The sequence below is a fragment of the Mytilus galloprovincialis genome, chromosome 8 (assembly GCF_965363235.1).
Source record: "Mytilus galloprovincialis chromosome 8, xbMytGall1.hap1.1, whole genome shotgun sequence".
NCBI lineage: Eukaryota > Metazoa > Mollusca > Bivalvia > Mytilida > Mytilidae > Mytilus > Mytilus galloprovincialis.
The window spans coordinates 31,126,634-31,139,806 of record NC_134845.1 but is presented as its reverse complement, the minus strand read 5'-3'; positions in this window follow the sequence as shown (position 1 = coordinate 31,139,806).

Genomic DNA, 13,173 nt, shown 5'->3' with positions numbered 1-13,173 from the left:
CCATTCATAAAAGAAAGCCTTCTATTCGCATAATAGTTAATAGAAATTTGTTCAAAAAATATCAATTTAAAAAATAAAACGTTTTATTCTAAAGAATTGTAAGTGTTCAAATGCATTACCATCAAATAATCGAGTTTTTTTTAATATTTTGTTTAAAACTAAGACTTATTGCAAAGTATTGAAACAACTTAAGATTTTGGGAAATAATGTTTTTTTTGGGTTTTTTTTGGTTGATGTACGTTTTAGGGGTATTTGTTCCTCTTTTGTTGAGCCTATGTTCAGCCGATATGATTGAGTAATCTCCTTCCCCATTGTAGTTTTATATTTTTACATCGAACGTCGTAAATTCCAACATTTATGTTGCACAAATATTAAATTTGTAGTGTAATAAGTTCTGTATATGTAAACATCACGGGTAAAACGCAATCTAATTAAGGCAACAGTAGTAAACAGCGGTTCTAAAGTCATAAATCGATCAAGAGAAAACTAATCCGAGTTACAAACTAAAATCGGGAGAAAACACTTCAACTCTAAGAGGAAAATGACGGAACAACAGAGACACTAAACTGCAACAAAAACAAACGTCAACATACTTATAAACGGACTATTAAATATCAACTGCCATATTTCTGATTTGTTACGGAACATTCACAGAAAAACAAATGGCGGGTTTAACCTGGTTTCATGTCTAGCCGAACCTCGCGCTTATACAGCAATGCTAACAAATACCGATGAAATGCAAGACGAATTGGCACAGAGAAATACATAAAGAAAGGAAATAACAGTATATTACAACATATATACTACAGAATAAAAACGGACACCTCCCTTGAATGAACAACATAGGACACCACACACTGCGCGTCACATGAATGGACCAACGCCTCAAAAAGTGACGTATTTATTATCACAGGTAATCTTGAAATAAATACAATTATATGGAATGAGATCCAAAATTTCACAATAATTTTCACAATACTAGTCCTAATAATTATTATGCTTACGACGGTCTTAAAGACTATTTTAAATCAATGCTGTGACGACGTCATAATTAGCTGGACTAACACAATACTTCAGCCATGGAAAATGGAAATCAAATCGACTTTACTGACAAATAACACATATGTGAAATATACCAAAAACACATTATTCAAACCACAAACGATAAGACATAACACAATATCTAGCCGTACTTAAAACATACATACGTAAATGACCAACACGACGATCAGGATCTGCTTACTTTCCAAACCACTTGAGATTACCCCATGCAGTTTTTGGTTGGGTGGTTTTGCTCAATATTTAGTCTTTTATGATGTGTTTTTTGTACAAATGTTTTTTTTTCTGATAGTCTTTTTCTTTTTCAGTCATGGTGTTGTCATTTTATTTTCGGTTTATTAGTTTTAATGTCCCTCAGTTATCTTTCGCCCCGCTTTTACAAAAGAAACATCATAACTAAAACATGAATATTGGATGTATAAATACTAAGTACAAAAACAATACAGACTCAGATATGTAGACACTCCGTTTATAATAGCAAATGAGGCGATTTCTTAAATCTTTTAGAAAAGAACCATGTTTGCTGTATGAGTTGATAAATAGTTAAAAAAAAAATAACAACAACAACAACAACAAAAAGGTAAATTGGATGAAATTTAAGATTTTTTAGATGGCAATGTATAGATTTTAATTTCTACTTTCTTTTGACTCCATGTTTAATCCATCTGTTATTTCTATGTTAAGGTAGTGAATTTATGAAAAAAACAAGTTTTACTATCCATTTACTAGCAGTGCACAAATCCTGTCCGCACGTTTCAAAGAGGAAGATTATTTTAATGATAACTGACCTTTAAAAAGAGCTACGCGAATACGTCTCCATATAACACCCTCCCATAGCTCTATCTTTTGCGCATTTACAATGAACCTTGATATCAGCATGAACATCTCATCATTAACATATGTTCTACATGTATGTTCTAAGTTGGTATGACCAAACTAAATGATTAACTATTTGATCCAAAAAAAATTAATGATTTCACACTATCACATTTTTATAGATAAATTTTATGTCACTCAATTCATTTTGTCAGTAGAACGGAACTATAAACAAGTGTCATATAAGTGGGATGTTAAAAATGTAGCAATTAACCTAGGTTCAATCCAGCAAATCTATCAGAAAATGCCTGTACCAAATTAGGAATGTGACAGTTGTTTTCCACTCGTTTCGTTAGTTGATTAAGTTTGATTTTGACAGTTTGTATAAACTTCCGATATTGTGGGTTCTGTATTTTTGTTACACTTTTTTTTTTTCGTAAAATGTGTAATCGGGGTCAAAACCGTAATCGGCTATATAATACGAAAATTTCACATTACGATGAACACCTGTCCTAAATGTCAGGTTCATGTAACCACGCCTTCATGATAAGCTATATAAACCAAAATCTTGAGACGAGACGGAGTTACAGTCAGACGCATATAACAGAAAACCTAAGCCAATCTCCTTTATTGAGCTGTCTAAGACGGCCATGAAAATAATAGTTTCAACAGAACGTTCTCGTTTCTTCAGATAGCAAATATACGCTTAGGTTTCTGCTCTGTTACAAGTTTAAGTTAATACATTTGTCCTCCATATTTGACTATTATGTATCATTTTCGAATTTATGAGGAAATGTACTTATAACATTTTTATTTATCAATTGTATATAGGCGATAGCTCTTGATCTCGATTGTGGTTTTTTTTTTTTTGATGTGGCTTTTTAATTATTTAAATCAAATGACCGTCAACTTTCAATTATTTGCTACAATTGTTGCGAAATTATCTATGCACATTGTAAAAAAAATTAACCAATTATTTCTCTTCCTGTTATCAGTTTCAAACAGTTGACTATTCTAGGTACAGAGCTTAATACGAAGCATATACACCTATATTGCACTTTGTGTCTTCAAGTTATTTGTGTTGTTTGTTTGCTGTCTCGTTGCTGTATTAGTGTTCAAATCCTTCTGCATGTTATTCGTATTACATGTAAATGTTTTGTTGCTTTGATTGATATCATTATAGATAGGACTTTTTTGGTTTATAGATCAAAATTATTAGTATAAATAAATATAAAAGAATTGGAACAGCGGTATGCTAATGTTGCCTTTATTTAATACATTGCTTTAACGACAATCTTCACCATGGGATGTATCTTCTGCAACTTTGTTTTAGACATTTTTTAAACAAATGTGATTACTGATTCCACAGATTCGTCAATCCGTGATAACGAATAATAATTAAATAAAACCACAAATACAATCTCAGATAACGGAATTAATCCGTGATCACGAAGAAAAATTTTGCAGTAACTTGTTCCTAGGAATCGGTATGACGAATTCAATTTGGTTTTCGATTATTATCTGTATTTTCAATTTTTAATTCGTGATCTCGAAATCATATGCTTCCACACAAGAGGGGTTTAACCATAGAAATAAAGAATATTTCTCTGGTATAGTTTGAGTCATCTAATCCCTTTTTGTTATATTCAACAATATATAACGTGAGGGTGAGAGAGTATTAAACCAGGGGGTTATAATACCCCATTATATTTGTTGTTTGTTAAAAATGCAGAGGAGGTTAAAGAATAAGCTAATAACTAAACAGTAATACGTTCTTTTGATATTTATGTTAGCAAAAAGTTCTTATGAATGTTGCGTTGTTGAACGTTGAAAACGAATATTGAATGTTGAGTGTTGAAATTCAATAAAAAAAATAATGAAGAGTTGTTTTTCAAATGTTGAATATTAGAGTTGAGTGTTGAATGGTGAATGTTCGAATGTTCGATGTTGAAAAAAAAAACATTGTTGAAAATTATTTTTGATATTGACTGTTGAAATCGAATTTTGAAAACGAATGTAATGGTAGAAAACGAATGTTTAATGTTGAAATTGAATATTGAAATCAAATTCTAATATAACAAAAAAAAAAAAATTGAATGGTGAATGATGAATGTGGAAAACGAATTAAAAAAATAATGGAAGATGTAAAATTTCCCAATTTTTATTTCTTGAAACGAAAAACGAATGGACGCATATATATCAATCCACTAAGTTTAATCTCGATCAGCGAAAATAAAAAAAGTTACATAGAAGCTAAGTCCTTGTCGAACTATCAGCTTAAACCAGTGCATTAATTAAACTTTTGCAATCAGTCCATGCAGTAAAATTGATTGATTGTTGGTTGCTCAACGTCCAGTGGCAAATATTTCATGCATATTCAGGACGACCATGCAGTAAAAAGAATGTTAGTTATAACATACTTGTTTTTAGTGGATTGGGGAACAAGTAATGACAACTTATATTAATCCCTTTCCAATTTACTGGTGCGAGTGCTGCCTTGTAGCGGCATTATCCTGTTCTTTTTCGAAATCTACAAGGGTGTCTTTAACATGCCAGATACATTATCATAACACGGGTCAGCCATTTATCGTCATCTTCCGACGGACTATCATCGTTTGCAAGACCATACTGACAAATGATGTCAATGGTATCCCTGAAATTTTCTCCACGGAACGGGGATCGAACCAGGAAATACATTGCACGGTATATTTGAAAGTATCCTGTATCTTAGTCAACTAAACAATGCACCCTTACCTTCACAGCCGGATGGGGGTCTATAGGCATAAAATAAACACAGATTTGCGAAATGATACAATAATAGTACTGCAACCAGAGTTCATTTTTTTAAATTTTAATGGTCCGGAAGAACACACACCTAAATTATATATCGATGGAAAGAGGAAAACGTGTACAATAAGAAAAGTTGGGTCGTAAAAATCCAGAGTGGTCACAATTTTGTGAAATTGAGGTCAAAGGTCAGACCTAAAAATATCAATAGTTCAACCACAAGGACAAAAAGGAGAAATATTCTGATATTTATTCAATAGAATGCTACAAAAACGATTCAATCATAAGCATATGATATAAACGATGTTAAAACGACAAATTTGACTACTTATATGAAGAGCTGCCATTACAAAATGGCGTTGATTTGGAACCTTCTGATTTTTTTCCATTTAAGACATAACAAAAGAAGAAGTGGCCTTGACCTTTTCACATCCATAAACTTTCATATTGTGTATAGTATTTAACTATAGTATATTACAGAATTATTTTCTAAAGTTTAAAACACCACTTTATCAAATTATTTCAATATTTTTTCTATCTTTGAAAAAAACTAAATTCAAGCGCTGAAACAGTGTTTTTAATTTTTCATCTTAAAGGTTGTGTATTTTGTGAAAATTAGTATCTAGTTATAGATAAATACATATTGTGTTTTTGCAAAGTCTAAACAGAGCAGTTATAACACAAAATATACTAAAGTCACCCGAGGCGAATGCGAGGTACCTTTTTTTTTATAAGAACAAGTTAGGCGCAGGACAGAGTTTGTTCAAAGCAAACACAGTTTTTTTAGTACAAATGCTATCTGGAGCGTAAATATCGTCATGATTCGGTCAAACTCGTCAGATATAGTCTTACCTTTGCATAGGAAACACAAAAGAAATGTGAGTACAAAGTTTCGATCAATGTTCGTGACCCATATTCCCATATGCACATGCATGATGTATCTGCACTGCCAATCCCAAATGTAATGGGGCGAATGTTGCTACAGAAACGATTGATTTTGTAATAGCCATACGTTTACGAATTTTTGTTATCTTTAGGGACAATATACGGTTCAGAAGCGCCTTTGTGTTATTTTTCATCAATTAACTAACAAATGAATTTTTGAGCCTAGGCTCCGTGTTGAAGACCGGACCGTGACCTTTAATGGTAGCATTGGCACACATATTACATCTTCCTATATCTATTAACAAGCTATGCGGGCATCATTTCCATAGAAATACCAAAACAAGGACATAGCTCATAAGAGCACTGGTGGCAGGGTGAAGTAATTGTTCTTCTTTTAATGTATCCTTGATATTTTCAGACACACCTTGGTGTAATTCTTAAAGTCTTAACATAGACTTCAATTTTCCTGCAACAGATATGGCATCCCCTAAATTGAGTTCAGAGCTAAACTCTATATTTCATATCCCTTGGCCCCACTGTGTCTGAATTGTAAGGTGTCACAATATTTAGTTAGTTCTGGAGTTTGGCAGTTTGGTAAGCATCAGAGACAATCTTGGATAAAATTGATCGGTATATATAGAGGATGTGCTACATGAGAAAGGCTTTTTCTTATAGAAGAACAAATTACATCACTAACAATCGTTATTAATGAACTGACAGCAAGTTCAAATTCTAAGTTTTCAGTAACTGTTTTACTTAATTGCACAGGTGTTGACTTCAATAAGTACTTGGTTATGCATGGATAAATGATTACTCACATTAATAAGCACAACTTAACAGACTGTCAACACGTTTAAAGGACTCAGTTTTGCGTAGTTTTCTGTTTTTTTTTTAAAGGTTTTTCTTTTACACAAAACCCCTGTTTTCATATCCAAACTACAAGGAAGAAACTGAGCGCGAGATCGTATAAAAGTGTCAGGTTGTGAGGATACATGTCGATTAGTTTGATCACATATATGGATTTCTGTTGTTTCTAATTTAAAGATCCCTTAGGGTGACTAGGGAAACGAAATATGGTCACTTGGTCTTCCCCCGACCGGCAGTAAAACGAAGTGGGGCGTCCGTTTAGCTGTGCGGGATGTATCAAGTTCGCATTCACGTCCGGTCAGAATGGGGACGTTAAATCCGATGCCTCGTGTAAAGGGAGTGTCACGTTCTTTGCACGTTAAAAACCCTTGCATCAACTCTTTGAGGGGTCCGTAGGTAACATGTTGAAATGGACAATTTCTGTCCCCATCCAATATACCATCATTTTCCATTGGCAGTCTAAATTTTCCCGATCATCATCCCGAATGGCCTCTATTATGACAAAACCTACCTATTGTTTTTATTGTTAACTTGTCTCGTCCTGAACATGCATGAAATATTTGTCACTGGACGTTAAGCAACCAACAATCAATCAATCAATCTAATTTAAAGACGCACCAATTTTGCCTTAATTCTGGTGCAAGTCTCATAACATCACTGATGATTCGCCCACTGAAAGCAGAATATTAAGAGAAGTTTGTTTTAGCATCATCTTGTCACACACCAAATCTCTGCTAATCTTCAATAGTACTTTTCCCCCGACCACTTGCATGCATATTAATTGCTCTGAGATTAAACATTGACATACACTGTATTTTCACACAATGTCAACTATAGTCATTATCCGGAAAAACCTCTTATCCCGAAGGATTTGGTTAACTTTTATATAAAGTCAAAATTTTATTAACAAAAATATAACTTTTTTACAGAAAATACACGAAAGAACTACTATATATATTCAAATCACTCAAAAATAAATTAACTTTTCCTACAAAATCTACATAATCACATCGAAACTATCAAATTGATTGTGAAGGAAAAAATAAATGGTGGAGCTGATTGACGGATAGGAAATTTCCGTAATTATGAAAGGTACAAATGATGTTTTTATTTTTGAGTTTTTGACAAAATTGTTTGGAATTTGCCCAACAAAATTTGCATGCAGTATCGCAATAATATGTTTTGTCCTCTTAAATGTCGAATACTGTTTTTGAATCATATGTTTTCTCGTTTTAAAGAAAAACGCGTTAAATTTCTATCTAAAAAATCAGCCAACTTTAAGTTTGAAAGTTTTACTTGGAGATGGTATTATATTTATGTCTTCATCATTCCGATGATCCTTGATGATATGTGCATAGAAAATATTTACGAAAATAGCGGGAAATTTAACCAAAAAATATATTTTTGGATTTTAAGGTAACTACCCAAAACCGTAAATTGAGGGGTACCCCCATTAAAGGGATAAAAAAATAAAAATGTGACCATAGAAACTTTTTACGACCCGACGGAAATTAAAATATAGATATTATTCTATCATTTAAAACCATTTGCAGCCGTGTGTTATTCCGGACCATTAAACTCGTTAACTAAGCGTCTTTTTCGATGTCAGTTGCAGTACTATAATAGCCATGCATTATAATATCAGATCATATCAAATCAAAGAATTTAGCAAATGTTTAAAAAAAAAAAAAAAAAAAAAAAAAAAAAAAACAATTATGCTATAATATCTGGCGATGTAGTTCTCAGAAGGTTTCATACAGTAATTATCTGATTAGTGCAGAGGAAATGGATGCAACTTCCCCTATATTGTCAAAAAAAAATAATACAAAATTATAACAAAAATTTCAAATAAAAGCTAAATAATTACGTTACACGGAATTCCTCTTCCCTCTCTACACAAATCCTGGATCTGCCCCAGTCGATGTCATGTAGCAAACATCGGAGACGTGATTTTCCCTTTGAACCTCTTCTAAATTTTACCATGTGCACTTCAAAAAAAATTTATTTTGAAAATACTCACTAGTATTTACAGTTGTTTGTAACGGATTAATGTTCAAACCATATTCTTGAAATTTCAAAGGTTTTTGTGCATTATTGAATCTTACACTGTTATCACCTTGAGACATAATTTACGTTGCCATATATAATATCAGTGACTACACAAATATGCAAGCCTTTAAAATTCGATACAACTACAAATAATTTTAAAATTTTATCACAGTGCTCGTATAAAGACAGAATAATTACAGATTTATTATGACTATAAAACAAAACATAAAATACTAAACATGATTTCAATGATCAACTTGATTCAAACATTTAACATGTATACATTATTAAAGAAACCCTACTTATAATTGATGAATAATAAACAGTAATATGTAGATAAGATTTCAGTATGTTTATTCCCGAATTATGACAATTTTTTACCTAATTCGTTTATTATGTGTACATAAATGTATATTGTTTAACCAATGCAACTGTATATAACTAATTATATTTATAATCTCAATCAACAGATTGTGAATGTCCGGTTATAGTTGACGTCACGAACTGCTTGTTTTTAATGACACGTTATCCCCGCGACCGATTGATAACATAAGACAAATCTGCGTGGCGTGTGCAGAGTGTGGTTCCTCCTCTAGCTCTATATTGAGGTTATGTGAGCTTTCCCTAGATTTGGTTAAAATCTTCTTTCATTTTCATCACCACAACGTGAATATTTTTCTGATTTGAAAATGATTTTAAATGTAAGATAATATGTTCTTTACTTGTTCACAACTTTGGTATGATTTTTATTAATATCATGTTCTGAATCCTTTATTATGGACCCTTGAAAAGATTGATATCTTATACTATTATATAAGATAATTTATAGATTACACTAATATTTAACCATGTTAAACAAACATAATAATTGGTTTCCTACAAAAAAAGGAGTTTTTAACATAGAGCAATAATGTGCTGAATTGTGTATGTTCTTACTCGACTGAGCATCATTTGGCGTCAATTTATATTACTATAGTTTTTAGAGACAGCTTTAAATTTTTGGAGACTGAATGTATATCTCTATATTTCCAATCCCTATACAAGTTTTGGCCTAGTTGTGGGATTAAATAAAAGTAGAATTGTGTAGTAGTATTTGGTTTTTTTTGAAGCGCTGTCTTCTGTTTAAATTATAATGTTTTCGTGTCTATTTACATAGATCGTCTTTGGCATACATTTGTATGAAAATGTACATGATTCACTAAATGTTCCCCTTAAATAAATGCATTTTCAAACACATTTTTAATAGTGTTTGTTAGTTACAATGAGTATTTTTATATGTTTAATCTACCTGCATTGCCAAACACAATTATTCTAGTTTAATCATAATCAATAAACATATTCCATTATTTGGTAAAGCTGTGTAATTCATTTACATAATTGTGAGCACTGTCTCGGTGGGTGTCACAATACCACATCTTCAGTATGCAGTAGGCAATATCTTAAATGTTACATGCATCAATTCAGAACTACACTTTTCTAACTATCCACCAGAAGGACAAAAGGACGTTGATGTAATCAACTATAATTCACCATAAAGGATCCAACAATGAACAATACCCATATCATATAGTAATTAAAAACCAATTGTTCAGAGAACAATTGAAGGCCTTTCCACATCAAAGAAACTTTGAAAAGAAGCTAGTTTCTTCAGACTGATGCGATAATGGTTTTGATATATTTGAAAGTGAACTAAAGTAGATAATATGCTACTTCCGGTTTAGTAAATGTTACTTTTGGTCTCATATGATAGCTTCTTTCACACTGATTCCCAAAATATATAGTTTCTATATACTTTTGCCTGTAAACCGGGATATAATTGACCACTTCCAGTTTACAGAAAGTCACTTCTAGTCTTTAGTGAGTAAATGTATTTAGATTACAAAATATATGAATTCTGAGTACTTTGATATGAAAAAAGTGCAAAAATATCGTTTTCCGGTATTCTCAAGGTCACTTCCGGTTGTCATTTTTCAAGGTCATATGTCACCTAACCTTTTGTACAAGGTTATATGGCTTTATAATGAACTTAGTTGAAGTTGTAATCAAATAACTATATATTGAGACATTTCAGGGGCACTAACTCCTATAAGATGCACTTTAATTGTATCAGATCAAATGTAAAATATCTTCATTACAATAAAGCAAGCATTTTGCGCTTGTTTTTTAATGTATCTTTAAAACTGTTGGAGAAAATCTCAAAACAAGGCAAAATCAAAATTTAGAACTTGACCTTGACCTTTGACCTTGACCTCATTTTCTAAGTTAGTACCTAGGGGTCTCAAATAAAAACATTCCAGGGTTATGAGGTTAATGGTTTATGAGTTAAAAATACATACCGACAAATTTATTTGGTAAAGGTAGATAACTCCTATAAAATATCATCGAATCGCTACGATCCAAATTAGCCAAAAATTTCTGAGGATCCAATGAACAATTTGTTAAAAGAATTTTGTCGATTTCTTTTTTTGTTACGAAGGAGATGCACTCTGATGATAAACAGTGAATAGGGAGATAACTCTTACAAAGAAAATGGTTCGGCTTAGCAGGGGGAAAGGAGAAGTTCCGGTAAGACCCCTTTTTGGCCCCAAAATATAAAAGTTTTACAAAATTGTTTAAATGTAAACTTTTAGTTATTTATTGGACAGTTGAATGCTTCTGCAACATAAATATGGGCTGTTTTTGACAATACAATGCACATATATCGGGTTGTAGCACCATTAAGTCATGCTAAATTACTGAAATCTTCAAAATTCTATCATTTTAGTTAAATTTTAGACAGTTTCCTTGTAAAACGAAAGTGGCCGCATTCGTGTTCATCCTTAATATTGAAATGTAAATTGTATTTTATGATAATACATAACATATATAAAGGTTGTGGATGAACACTGATGCGGCCACTTTCATTTTTGACAAAAACCATCTGAAAAGTGACGTTTTTTGGCATATTTGAGAGATTTTTCATATTTGAGCTTGAATCGGATCGTTTGTAATGACTAAATCAGTTAAAATCTTTCACTTATACTAATTAAATCAAGTGAAATAGACACTTAAGTCTTTAAAAAGTGGTCAAAATCTTTCGTCAGATGAAACTGAAATTTGAGGCCAAAATGAGTCCTTACCGGACCTACTCCTTTAAAAGCGCATAAACTATACGATACCATATGAGAAATATCTGAGTGACATATTGCGAAACAAATATGTATCGAAAGAACAAAATTTGGCGGGGGAAAAAATGTAATAATAATAATCAGAACAAAAACAATAAGTCTTTCCACAGAAAAGTGGAAAGACTTAATAATCAAAAGAAATACAATAGGTCTTTCCACAGAAAAGTGGAAAGACCTAATTATAAAACTTACCTTATAGAAATTCGGTATCCGATAACCCGAATTATTCAGTTGACGTTATATTCCGCTGATCTACGAAGGCTACATTAACCTCGTGTGGGAGAAAATCGGACACGGAAAAGGCTTGAATTATTTGAGTTAGGTATCCGATAGTTATTAACTTCAGTTATCTTTGCGTTTTCCGGTAAGCGATAACATTCAAGGAAATCGGAAGCATCTTCTTCCCCCTTATATTTCTAAGTATAACACTTTCATCGTATAAATATGGACACACCAGTTATCATAACGGATTTTTAATAGTACTTTAGTATTCTGTTTTATAAATTGCTCCTGTTTGTGGTATAGATGTCTATTTAACATCACATGTAACAAATAAGAAGCCTTTTCGAATCATTATCAAGACAATATTTCAATGAGTTTGGAAATTTATAAGGTTACAAATAAATACAAAAATATATTGTAGCTATACATACAAAAACAGCACTCCTAAGTTTATTCATTTACCTGTCTTGTGTACAATAAGGTTCAAATTAAAGCGTGTGAAATGTAGTACTACTTTTTTTCCCTATACTGATAAAAAAAAAAAAAAAAAAAAATCAATTAAAAGCTTATTTATTACTATACTATACATAAAGATAAAAAATTCTTATGATACCACTAATGCAATACTGAGTCATTTTGAAGACTATTGTTACAAATGTATAAGAAACATTTGTCTGTTCCCATTACTTATAGAAACATGGATGATTGTGTCCACACCCCTGGTTTACCTCTCTTAGTGTACTTTTAAATAAGATACGATAAAACTATCTGTATCCAATTAAAAAATCAAAAATTATCTCAATAAAAAGAATAGTAGAGAGTGCCGTTTAACATAATGTTGGAAATATAAAACCTTAAATTAAAAAAAAAACACTCTGCTGTGAAGTCCCTTTGTTGTCTGTGTCAAAACTATGAAAAAGCTGAATTATGTCCACTGGGAGTGTTTTTTTCAAAAAGTGGCAATGGAACATGCAAATGTTTGATACAATAAATAATATTAAAGACAGAATAAATTAAATGAAACACTATTGAAATGGCTGCTGCATGAACTGTCAAGAATGTGAACAAGTTTCTCGTTGTTTTTTATATAGATTAGACCGTTGGTTTTCCCGTTTGAATGGTCGTACATTGACCTATAATGGTTTACTTTTATCAAATTGCTTCGTAATTTCATTTATTGAAGTAAACCTGCATAGTATATCTCTGGTACTAAAAATTGTATGCGTTTATTTGTGTTTCCTATCATTTTTCCTACAGAAAATTCATTTTATTACGACTGTCAAATGATATTCTTTATAAAAACCTCTTACATCCCGGTCCC